At 36.9% G+C, this 13,155-nt stretch overlaps 1 long non-coding RNA gene across 1 annotated transcript in view; it reads right to left on the bottom strand.

Annotated features, from left to right (window-relative positions):
* The window catches only part of LOC147914791 (uncharacterized), a 34,877-nt gene that overhangs the window by 20,410 nt on the left and 1,312 nt on the right, over window positions 1–13,155 (bottom strand). Inside the window, exon 2 of the long non-coding RNA XR_015554990.1 lies at window positions 5,934–5,999. This is a non-coding gene — a long non-coding RNA (uncharacterized LOC147914791). The remainder of the gene's footprint in view (window positions 1–5,933; window positions 6,000–13,155) is intronic.

Genomic DNA, 13,155 nt, shown 5'->3' on the forward strand with positions numbered 1-13,155 from the left:
AAGGTAAATAATATAGAAAATAAAACTCAGAGGGCCTAAGTAAAATGCCTAGAGCACATTGGAAGCCCCACCCCACAACTTCCCTGAGGGAAACGTGCGCGTAAACAGTGAAGAATGGCTGCATCCCACAAGTTGTGAGAAGTTGTATTTTCTGTATCATTGTGTTCTAAATCTTCTCAAAGTTCACTGATGATTTCTTCTGTCATTCATGAATTATTTAAACGTGTATTTTTTAAATTTTAAAATGTTTGGGAGTGGTTTTCGTTATCTTTTTGTTATTGATTCTGATTTAATCTCATCGTGATCTGTATACTATTACTCTGTAAGTTAAACACACTTGATTTTCATAAATGATTCTAGTGTACTTGAAAAATAATGTGTACATTCTTTATGCAAGATAAATATTTTTGGTGCTGGCGGTGCCAATGGGAGGGGCATTTAAAACTCCTCTACTAAAAATAGTCCTTTCCTGTTTTTAGTCCAAACTGAAAAGAAATTCCTTTTTGTGCAGCACCTCACCCTTCCTAGACTCCTTTAAAGAGCCCCCCTTTCCCGTATCCTCCATAGTATTTCCTATGCTCTTACCTTGTTCGTGTCTAATATCATCCAGCTATGTTATTAATAGTTGTTCCAGCGGATGTGGGAGACAGTCAGTCTTTTTTCTCTTATGCTAATTTTTTCTAACTTTATATTTCTTTATTGCATAAGTAGCACATCTTTATTATAGAAGATTTTGAAATCACAGAGCAAAAAGAAAATAAAGAACACTCATGTTTCCACATATGTTTCTTTATATTGGAAAAACACTCAGAATATTTTATATATGCTTCTATACCTTTTTCTATGCATATACATATAACTATTTTACATAATGGATAATATGCATAATACTCTGAATTTATGTTAATATAATTTATCTAGCTCTCAGAGGTTCAGAGACAATCCCACTTTCACAGCCAGTAGTGCACTAATTATTTGGCAGGTATATGTTCCCAGGCTAATTTCCTTCCCCTGATGTCTTAACGTGACCTCAGCTCATGATGCTGCCCCAGCATGTGCTACTTGTGCCTATTCCAAAGCACATTCTCACCAGATGCTTATAAGCCTAAGACCTGCCCCTGTTTCCACATCTCATCTTTCAAATAACCACAACAATGAGAATTTTTAAATCTATGAACTCACATAGATTAAGGTTTTGAAGAATCAGGACAGGAAATTAAGCCCATTGTTGCTCGGACACTTGTCTGAACCAGACAGCTGCCCACTCTAGCTAACACCTTTTGTTCTGATTTCAGAACCTCAAGACAACTATTTGGCATGCCCATATGGAGCAAATGTACCAATCGTGACAACACATGCATTTCAGTTTGCACGAATTTCATATTTCTTATTATAAGCGAATGCATGGTAGCTTACATCTTCACCTCCTATTTTTAAATGGAACCGGTCTTCAAGAGATTGGTCACCTCTTATTAGCTGACAATCAGCTTTCTGCACCATCACCTAGGCAATTTCACCATTGGTAGTAGCCTATCTGGGCTCCCAGCCACCAGTTCTTTAAAATACATTACGTCACTTTGCCTACAGCAATTCCTGCTATATTCCACTCCCAATGAAATAAAAGTTTTGCCTCGTCCTTGTATTATCATGTAATATGTTGTTCCTTACTTATCATTCAAATAGGTCAATGAGTTTCAAATAATTTTTAGTAGTACAATTTTTTAAATTAAATAAGCATGGTATTCCAGTGCCTTTGAGTTGAACTGTGTGGACAGAGGAACTTTAAAACACTTCCCCTGCCTGCCTTCTTTCTTTCTTCTAATAACATCTACTCACTTTAAGAATTAGCTCCAGTTTTACCTCAACCAGAAAGATTTCTCTGATGCACCTTGCCCAAGCTGTATGCTTCCTTCTTTGAACTCTCCAAATACCCTGTGTTTATCAATTACTGCACTTACCACATTGTATTATAATTACATGCTTAAGTCTTGACTGCCCTAAGACTGTGAGATCATTGAGAGCAGAGATTTTGTCTTATTTTCTTCTTTGTAAGCCCTAATGCCTAGCAAAGTTCCTGATACATATGTTTCTTTATGAGTGAATGAATGAATGAATGAATGTCTAAAGCACTACTCTAACTTTTAAGTCAAAGACAGCTGTATTACTTTATATTTATTTCCATAATGAATATGTATGCTTTCATATTTGGTTGCACAAACCGGCTTATCTGACAACATAATTACAACTACAAAAATAATAATAGGCAATATTTATTGGGTAAGTACCATGATAAGTAGCTTTATATCCATTATCTTATTTAATCCTCAAAACAATGCTGCAAGGTAACTGTTGTTATTTCAAATTTTCAAATAAAGAAACTGATTCAAGACCCACACTTATGCCATATTGTTTATATTGCCTAGTTCACCACAGGCAAGCATATTTTACGTGTACCTATGGCACCCAGCCCCTTGGATTAAACCTAGCCCCAAAGCCCAGGTATCCAGTGGTGGTTTGCAGCTGTCCTCATATTTTCTTTAAGCTTTTCCTCTTCTCAGTGACTGTACATTTCTGTGTCTGTGAGAGTTGTCTCTATTTAGCCTCACAAAATCCTATGACTTAAGAAATTAGGCTATGAAGGAAAGAAGAGAAATATGGCCATTGCTAGAAGGGAAAACAAGATGAAGGATTTTGTTTATTTTTAATAATCAGTTTCAGCAGGTTTGCATGTTTTGCAAAAAGAAAGAGTAAAGAGAGAGCCAAAGATAGAGAAAAAAGAATAAACACTTGATAGTATTAGGTTGAATTTGGAGTAACAAGGGGAAAGAAGATAGGAGGACCAGACATGGTGGAGAGATTAATCTTAGATGATGAGAGGAAGAATTCCTTCTTTATTGTAACAGGCTAGAACAAAGAGATGGGTGGAAATCGAGGTATTTATGTAAGGTTGCTAGAGGGAAGATGAGGGAGTTCCCACATTATGACTTCTACTTTCTCTCTGTAGTAGGAGGTGGGGTAATCTGCTCAGAACAAGGGAAATGATAAGGGAAATTTGATAGACTGAAGAGAGTTTGAGGTAGCCTTTGTGGAAGGGAGAAAGCAAATTGACCAAAGAAACAAAATAGCATGGCTCGGGAGAGTTGAGGGTCCATTTGAGGTTGAGATTTATGCATGCTTAATGATACAAAACTTTTCTGCTGGTTGGTTTTCTCCATCAGACCTGGGAGAGTGGAATGGAGGCACAGACAAAACAGATAGCTGGATTCATCTAGGTATTTGTCAACTGGATTAAACTGGTAATTGTGATGTCATTTAAAAATGGCCTCAGTAGGTCCACTGTGATACAAGCTGGTCCTGTTGAAACTTCAGCAGTTCAATGATACCAGTTCAGTCCTTTTCAAAGCAAACCATTACATTGCAAAGAGCTTAGTTTAGAAAAGAATGAACATAAAATAGAACCATAGCAAACCCTCACCAGATTAAATATCACAGATCTAAAGACTTAGCTACTTTGGCATGTATATTCTAACTATAATGGAGACAGATATCTGCTTTCATTTATCTATGTTATGTAAAATCTAAAACTATCTTACTCACCACCATATCTCCAGTGCCTAGCACAGTACCTGACACATGTTAAATGCACAATGTGTTTAGCGAAAGAATGTTACAATATGACTTGCTATTGAGATAGTAAACGTATTTGTGAAAACTGTGGTCTCGGATAAGATGACTCAACATCATAAGGATATTAGTCTCCCTAAACTGACTTATAAAATTAACACCATCTCAATAAAATACCAACAAAAGTTTTATGGAGTCAATAAGTTTTTACTAAAGTTCATATGAAAAACTAGACGTGTAAGAATAGATAAGAAAACATGAAAAGAAAAAAAAACAAAGGAGGCTAGCTCAATTAAATATTAAAATATATTATAAAGCCTCTATAAACAAAACAGTGTGGTAATTGGAACATAAATAGATAGACCAATGGAATAGAATAAACCCAACTACATATGAAAATTAGTATATGATAAAGATGGCATCTCAAATCACTTGGGACAAAGATGGACTTTTGTAATAAATGATGCTGAGATAACTGCTTGGCCATTTGGAAAAAAATAAAATTATATCCATAACTAATGCTATACGTCAGAGTAAACTTCAAATGAATCAAGAAAATAAAAGTAAAAAAGGAAACCACACAAGTATTAGAATAAAATATGAGTAAACTCTTCTCTAACATTAGTATAGGAAAAAGCTTTGAAATTATCAAAATTATTAAATTATCAAAATCCAGGGGCAACAAAATTAAAGATTTATAGATGTGACCATGCAAAAATACAAAATTTTGCATGGCGAAAAAATCATCATAAATAAAGCCAAAAAACAGCTACAAACTGGCAAAGAATATTTATAACATATGTCACAGATAAAGATTTAATATCCTTAATATACAAAGAACTCTCAAAATTTGAGGAACAAATCACCAAAATCCTGATAGAAAAATGAGAAAAAGACAGGAACAGATAATTAGAAAAAAAGATAAAGGCTCTTAAATAAGTAAAAGCATATTCAAACTCATTCATAGAGATATGTGTATTAAAGCAATAGTGAGATACCAATTTTCACCTATCAGATTGGCACATATTCTGTTGGCAGGCTTTGTGGAAGCAAGCACTCTCTTATTCAGTGGTGGAAATACAAAATGGTACATCCTTTTGGAGGAGAATTTGGCAAACAAGTTAGTATAACAAAACTACATATTTTGACCCACGATTCTCACTTCTAGGAATTTACTCTGAAGATACACTTCCAACAATGTGAAATACCTATGCACATTGCAGCTATGTTTGTAATTGCAAAATATTGGAGACAATCTGAACATCCATACATTGGAAACTGTTCAATAAACTGTGGTAATCCAAAAAATCTGTAAGAAATAATGGTCTCTATGAACTGCTGTGGATGTATTTTTAAGTGAAAAAAGCAAAGTGTAAAAGAGTATTTAGTATGATACCTTTCAGGAAAAAACAAGGAAAAATAAAATATCCATATATCAGCTTATTCGTGAAAAAGAAACAGGAAGGATAAACCAAAACCTAACAAGATTGGTTACCTATGGGGGGTAGCGGGGAATGGGGTGTAAAGAATGTGGGAATTGGAGCAAGGTAGAATGAATGGGAGGGGAGGTGTGACACTTCTCTGAGTATAGCTTTCTGTATTCTAAATTTTAGAACCATGTTAATGTTTTATCTACTCTGAAAATATGTATAATTTAAATCAACCAGGACTGGGGAAGGAAGACAAACTAAAACTGGAGTAACGCCACTAACAAATGAACTTAAATGTATTACAAATAAATGGCATAACCACACTGAAGGGGTTGGGAAAGAAAAAAATGAACAAACAAGAGAGGGGGACAGGGAAGAGGGAGATAGAAAAGGAGACGGGGAGGAAGAAAGGAACACTGTTCACCAATATCTTGCATAATGTACAAAAATTAATTCAAAATGAATCATAGACCTAAAATGTAAAACCTAAATGTATAAAACTTCTAGATGAAAACATTGGACTTCATCAAAAGGAAGACCTTCTGCTCTTTCACAGGCACTATTAAAAGAGTGAAAAGACAAACCATAGACTGCAAGATAATATTTGCAGGTCATATATCTAGTGAAAGTCTTATATCTACAATACATAAAGAACCCTCAAAACTCAAGAAGAATCAATACCTGAGTGACATCAGCAAGACAGCAGAACAGAAAGCTCTGGACTCTCCTTCCTCCCATAGACACACCAATTCAACAGTAATACACAGACAAATTTCCTTTGTGAGAAATCTAGAAACCAGTTGAGAGGCTCCTGCACCATGAAGGAGTACAAAACCAGCCACATCAAAGCCAGTAGGAAAACTCAAGGCACTCTCTCACCAGAGTCTCTCCTCTCTGGCACAGCACCATCCAATTGGGTGGAAAGCCTCAGCCTCCAGCTTCTCCCTGGGGAGAGAAAGAAAGGACTAGATGACACATCCAACATTCTGACTTTTCTGGAGACTGCCCAAGGGGCTGGTTTCTGTCTTATGTGAACCTGAGAACTGAGAGCAGACAGTCTCAGATTGGGAGTCACTGAGAACAAGGGCAGCTAGTATGCACACATTTGCCACAGACCCTCCTCCTGGTTCAGTGTAGAATGAGCGAGTGGAAACTTCATATCCAAGTTTTGCCTAGGGATGGAAAGAGGTAGACCATGCATCTAATACTCCAACTTTTCAGGGGCTGCCCAAGGGGTTGGCTTCTGTGTTGCCTGTCTTAGAGTGCTGAGGAGACCCAGCATACTCTAGATGCCTGAAAGCTGCTGAGAATAAAGGCAAAGATTTGGACTAGCACGAACTCACCTACCAGAGCCCCTCCCCCTGGCTCAGCACAGCCCAATCAGGAAGACTCCCAGCTCCTGGCTTATCCCTGAGGAGGGAAAGAGAAGACTGAAACATATGTACAATATTCAGACTTTTTAGGTAGGTGCTGGAGGGCTGGTTTCACTCTTGTCTGTATCAGACTGCAGATGGGACCTGGCATACCCTAGATATCTGGGTACCACTGAGAACAAAAAAAGGATCATGGAGCATGCTGCTGGTCCAGAAGATCTATGGTACAGCAGACAGACACTGAATAGTGCAAGAGAATATGAAGTCCTGAAATAAGACACCAGTAAATCCCTCTGTTTGGAAATTTACACATACAAGACCAGAGAAGACATATAGACAAACAAGCATTGAGAGGCCCCCCCAGTTTCTCTGGCAAGACCCAGAGAGCTGGTGAACATCTCCTCCTGTATGAAGCCAGTCCAAGAAGATTGGAAGAGGTGGGAGTTTTTTCTAATGCACAGATACCAATATAACGCGTCAAGGAAAACAAAGAAACATGACGCCAAAAAACGAACAAGCTGCTCCAGAAACTGACCCTAATGAAACAGAAGTATATGAATTACCTCACAGAGAATTCAAAATAACAGTCATAAAAATGCTCAACAAGCTCAGGATAACAATGCATGAACAAAATGAAAATTTCAACAAAGAGGTATAAAATATAGAAAAGAACCAAGCAGAAAACTTGGAGCTGAAGAATACAATAACTGAACTGAAATATTGACTAGAGAGATTCAACCACAGACTTGAGCAAGCAGAGGAAAGAATGAGTGAATTCTAAGACAGGCCATTTGAAATTATCCAGTCAGAGGAGCAAAAAGAAGAAAGAATAAAAAAGAATGAAAAGCTTAAGGGACTTACAGTATACTACCAAATGAAGAGAGAGAGAGGAGCAGAATGCCATTTAAAGAAATAATGATCAAAAACTTTCAAATATAGGGAAAGAAATGGATATCCAGAGCCAAGAAGCCCAAGAGTCTCCAAAAAAGATGAATCTAAAGAAGTCCACACTGACACACATTATAATCAAATTGTCAAAAGCTAATGTCAAAGAGAGAATTTTTAAAGCAGCAAGAGAAAAGTGACATGTTATGTACAAGGGAACCCCCATAAAATTATCAGTGGATTTCCCAGCAAAACTTTGCAGGCCAGTAGGGACTGGGATTGAAGTTGTGTACTTGAGGGTTACTGTAAATATTCAATAAGACCTTTTGACCTTGTTCTCGACACAGACATAGATGAAAAGAAGTTAATCATGTCAATTTGCTGTTTTCTTTTTTTTTTTAAGTTTTTGTTTATTGCAGTAACATTGGTTTATAACATTGTAAAAATTTCAGGTGTACATCATTATACTTCTATTTCTGCATAGATTACATCATGTTCACCACCCAAATACTAGTTACAACACATCACCACACACATCTGCCGAATTATCCCTTTCACCCTCCTCCCTCCCCCCTTCTTCTCTGGTAACCACCAATCCAATATCTGTCCCTATGTGTTTGTTTATTGTTGTTATTATCTACTACTTAATGAAGGAAATCATACGGTATTTGACCTTCTCCCTCTGACTTATTTCACTTTGCATTATACCCTCAATGTCCATCCATGTTGTCACAAATGGCTGGATTTCGTCGTTTCTTATGGCTGAGTAGTATTCCATTGGGTATATATACCACATCTTCTTTATCCATTCATCCCTTGAAGGGCACTTAGGTTGCTTCCAAGTCTTGGCTATTGTGAATAACGCTGCAATGAACACAGGGGTGCATGTGCCTTTACAAATTGGTGTTTTCAAGTTCTTTGGATAAATACCCAGCAGTGGAATAGCTGGATCATATGGTAGTTCTATCCTTGATTTTTTGAGGAATCTCCATACTGTTTTCCATAGTGGCTGCACCAGTTTGCACTCCCACCAGCAGTGTATGAGAGTTCCCTTCTCTCCACATCCTCTCCAACACATGTTGTTTCCTGTCTTGTTAATTATAGCCATTCTGACGGGCGTGAGGTGATATCTCATTGTAGTTTTGATTTGCATTTCCCTGATAGTTAGTGATTTTGAACATCTTTTCATGTGTCTGTTGGCCATCTGTATATCTTCTTTGGAGAAATGTCTGTTCAGGTCTTTTGCCCATTTTTTAATTGGGTTGGTAGTTTTCTTGTTGTTGAGATGCATCAGTTCTTTATATATTTTGGAGATTAAGCCCTTATCAGATGTATGGTTTGCAAATATCTTCTCCCAATTGTTAGGTTGTCTTTTCGTTTTGCTGATGGTTTCCTTTGCTGTGCAGAAGCTTTTTAGTTTGATGTAGTCCCATTTGTTTATTTTTTCTATTGTTTCTCTTGCCCGGTCAGACATGGTGTTTGAAAAGATGTTGCTAAGACCAATGTCGAAGAGCGTACTGCCTATGTTTTCTTCTAGAAGTTTCACAGTTTCAGGTCTTACATTCAAGTCTTTAATCCATTTGGAGTTAATTTCTGTGTATGGTGTAAGGTAAAGGTCTACTTTCAATTTTTTCCATGTGGCTATCCAGTTTTCCCAACACCATTTGTTGAAGAGACTTTCTTTTCCCCATTGTATGTTCTTGGCTCCTTTGTCAAAGATTAGCTGTCCATAGATGTGTGGGTTTATTTCTGGCTTTCAATTCTATTCCATTGATCTGTGTGTCTGTTTTTGTGCCAGTACCATGCTGCTTTGGTTACTATAGCTTTGTAGTATATTTTGAAATCAGGGAGTGTGATACCTCCAGCTTTGTTCTTTTTTCTCAGGATTCCTTTAGCTATTCGGGGTCTTTTGTTGTTCCATATAAATTTTAGGATTCTTTGTTCTATTTCTGTGAAAAATGTTGTTGGAACTTTGATAGAGATTGCATTGAATCTATAGATGGCTTTAGGAAGTATGGACATCTTAACTATGTTAATTCTTCCAATCCAAGAGCACGGAATATCTTTCCATTTCTTTGTGTCTTCTTCAATTTCTTTCAGAAATGTGTTATAGTCTTCAGTGTACAGATCTTTCATCTCTTTGGTTAAGTTTATTCCTAGGTATTTTATTCTTTTTGTTGCAATTGTAAATGGGATGGTATTCTTAATTTCTCTTTCTGCTACTTCGTTGTTAGTGTACAGAAAAGCAACTGATTTTTGTATGTTGATTTTGTATCCTGCAACTTTACCATATTCGTTTATTACTTCTAAAAGTTTTCTGGTGGATTCTTTAGGGTGTTCTATATATAAAATCATGTCATCTGCAAATAGTGACAGTTTCACTTCTTCCTTTCCAATTTGGATCCCTTTTATTTCTTTCTCTTGCCTGATTGCTCTGGCTAGGACTTCCAGTACTATGTTAAATAGGAGTGGTGACAGTGGGCATCCTTGTCTGGTTCCTGTTCTTAGAGGGATAGCTTTCAGTTTTTCACCATTGAAGATGATATTGGCTGTGGGTTTGTCATATATGGTCTTTATTATCTTGAGGTACTTTCCTTCTATACCCATTTTATTCAGAGTTTTTATCATAAATGGATGCTGTATCTTGTCAAATGCTTTCTCTGCATCTATTGAGATGATTATGTGATTTTTATTCTTCATTTTATTAATGTGGTGTATTACGTTGATTGATTTGCGAATGTTAAACCATCCCTGCATCCCTGGAATAAATCCCACTTGATCGTGGTGTATAATCTTTTTAACGTATTGTTGTATGCGATTTGCTAGTATTTTGTTGAGGATTTTTGCATCAATGTTCATCAGTGATATTGGCCTGTAATTTTATTTTTTGTGTTGTCCTTGTCTGGTTTTGGTATCAGGGTAATGTCAGCTTCATAGAATGAGTTTGGGAGCTTCCCTCCCTCCTCAATTTTTTGGAAGAGTTTGAGAAGGATAGGTATTAAGTCTTCTTTGAGTGTTTGGTAGAATTCACCAGGGAAGCCGTCTGGTCCTGGACTTTTATTTTTGGGGAGGTTTTTGATTACTGTTTCGATCTCCTTACTGGTGATTGGTCTATTCAAATTCTCTACTTCTTCTTGATTCAGTTTTGGAAGGTTGTATGATTCTAAGAATTTATCCATTTCTTCCAGATTGTCGAATTGGTTGACATATAGCTTTTCATAGTATTCTCTTATAATCTTTTGTATTTCTGAGGTGTCTGTTGTAACCTCCCCTCTTTCGTTTCTGATTTTACTTATTTGTGCCTTCTCTCTTTTTTTCTTGGTGAGTCTAGCTAAAGGTTTGTCAATTTTGTTTATCTTTTCAAAGAACCAGCTCTTGGTTTTATTAATTTTTTCTATTTTTTTTAGTCTCTATTTCATTTATTTCTGCTCTGATTTTTATTATTCCCCTTCTTCTACTGATTTTGGGCTTTGTTTGTTCTTCTTTTTCCATTTCCTTTAGGTGCATTGTTAGATTGTTTATTTGAGATTTTTCTTGTTTGTTGAGATAGGCCTGTATCGCTATAAACTTCCCTCTTAGAACCGCTTTTGCTGTATCCCATAAATTCTGGCATGTCATATTTTCATTTTCATTTGTCTCCAGGTATTTTTTGATTTCTTCTTTGATTTCTTCATTAACCCAGTCATTGTTCAGTAGCATTTTGTTTAATCTCTACGTATTTGTGGTTTTTCTGATTTTCTTCCTATAGTTGATTTCTAGTTTCATAGCATTATGGTCAGAAAAGATGCTTGGTATTATTTCAATCTTCTTAAATTTATGGAGACTTGTTTTGTGGCCTAATATGTGATCAATCCTGGAGAATGTTCCATGTGCATTTGAAAAGAACATGTATTGTTCGGTTTTTGGATGGAATGCTCTGTATATATCTACTAGGTCCATCTGTTCTAGTGTGTCGTTTAAGGCCAATGTTTCCTTAATGATCTTCTGTTTGGATGATCTATCCGTTGGTGTAAGTGTAGTGTTAAAGTCCCCTACTATTATTGTGTTACTGTCTATTTATGTTTTTATGTCTGTTAATAATTGCTTTATATATTTAGGTGCACCTACATTGGGTGTGCAGATATTTACAAGTGTTATATCCTCTTGTTGGATTGTTCCCTTGATCATTATGTAATGCCCTTCTTTGTCTCTTTTTACAGTTTTTGTTTTAAAGTCTATTTTGTCTGTTATGAGTACTGCTATCCTAGCTTTCTTTTCATTACCATTTGCGTGGAGTATCTTTTTCCATCCCTTCACTTTCAGTGTGTGTGTCTTTAGGTCTGAAGTGTGTCTCTTGTAGGCAGCATATATATGGGTCTTGTTCTTTTATCCAGTCCGCCACCCTATGCCTTTTAATTGGAGCATTTAGTCCATTGACGTTTAAAGTAGCTATTGATAAGTATGTACTTACTGCCGTTTTTTAACTTTTTTTTTTTCTCAGTGTTTTAGTAGTCCTTCTCTGTTCCTTTCTTCTTCTATACAGAATTGATGGTCACTTTAGTTTGACCTCTGTCTGAAAGCTGTACTCTTTAACTCCCCTCCTCCCACCTTTTATGTTTTTGATATCATATCTAACCTCTTTTTTGTGCATTTGTATCCATTACGTTCTTATCGTGGAAATAGATAATTTTTCCTATTTGTGGTTTTCTCTTTTCCCCTTAAATCAGTCCCTCTAACATTTCTTGTAGCACTGGTTTCTTGGTGACAAACTCCTTTAATTTTTGCTTTACTGGGAAATTTTTGATCTCTCCTTCCATTTTGAATGATAACCTTGCTGGGTAGAGTATTCTTGGCTGTAAGTTTTTTTCTTTTAGCACTTTAAATATATCGTGCCATTCTCTTCTAGCCTGTAAGGTTTCTGCTGAGAAGTCAGCTGATAGCTTTATGGGGTTTCCTTTGTATGTAACTTGACATTCTCTTGCGGCTTTTAGGATTCTCTCTTTATCTTTAATTCTGGACATTTTGATTATGATGTGTCTTGGTGTGGGCCTCTTTGGGTTTATCTTGTTTGGGGTTCTCTGTGCTTCCTGTACCTGGATGTCTATTTCCTTCCTTAGGTTAGGGAAGTTTTCATCTATTATTTCTTGAAATAGATTCTCTGCCCCCTTGTCTTGCTTTACTCCTTCCGGGACACCTATAACATGGATGTTAGTGCGCTTGATGTTGTCCCAGAGGTCCCTTAGACTGTCCTCACTCTTTTTAATTCTTTTCTCTTTTACCTGTTCAACTTGGGTAATTTCTTCTAGTCTTTCATCCAGCTCACAGATCTGTTCTTCTGTTCTGATTGGTTCTTTTTTATATCTTTCATTTCTTTGTTGACATTCTCACTGAGTTCATCTATTCTTCTCCCCAGATCAGTGAGCATCCTTAACACTCTTAGTTTGAACTCTCTCTCAGGTAGGTTGCTCATTTCTGTTTCACTTAGTTCCTTTTCTGGGGTTTTGTCCTGTTCCCTTACTTGGAATGTATTCTTTTGCCTCCTCATTTTGCCTCTTTCCCTGTGCTTGTGTCTACATATTAGGTAGGTCAGCTACGTCTCATGCTCTTGGATCGGTGACCTTATATAAGTGATGCCTTAGGAGGCTTCCAGTGTGCTTCCCTCAGTTCTCAATGTTCCAGGGGTGGCCCCTATGTGGGCTACGTGTGTCCTTCTGTTGTGGCCTGTTTGCTCTCCCTATAGGTGCCCAGGGAGGCTGAGTTATGCTCCTGGCCAGCTGTTGTAATGCTCAGCTGCTTGTAGTTGTTGTGGGCCCTTCAGTCTCTTTATCAGGTGTGGGGAGCCCCAGCACAGTTGGCTGCAAGTT

This window comes from Ceratotherium simum, chromosome 17 (genome assembly GCF_057802395.1).
Source record: "Ceratotherium simum simum isolate JZ-2026a chromosome 17, ASM5780239v1, whole genome shotgun sequence".
Taxonomy (NCBI): Eukaryota; Metazoa; Chordata; class Mammalia; order Perissodactyla; family Rhinocerotidae; genus Ceratotherium; species Ceratotherium simum.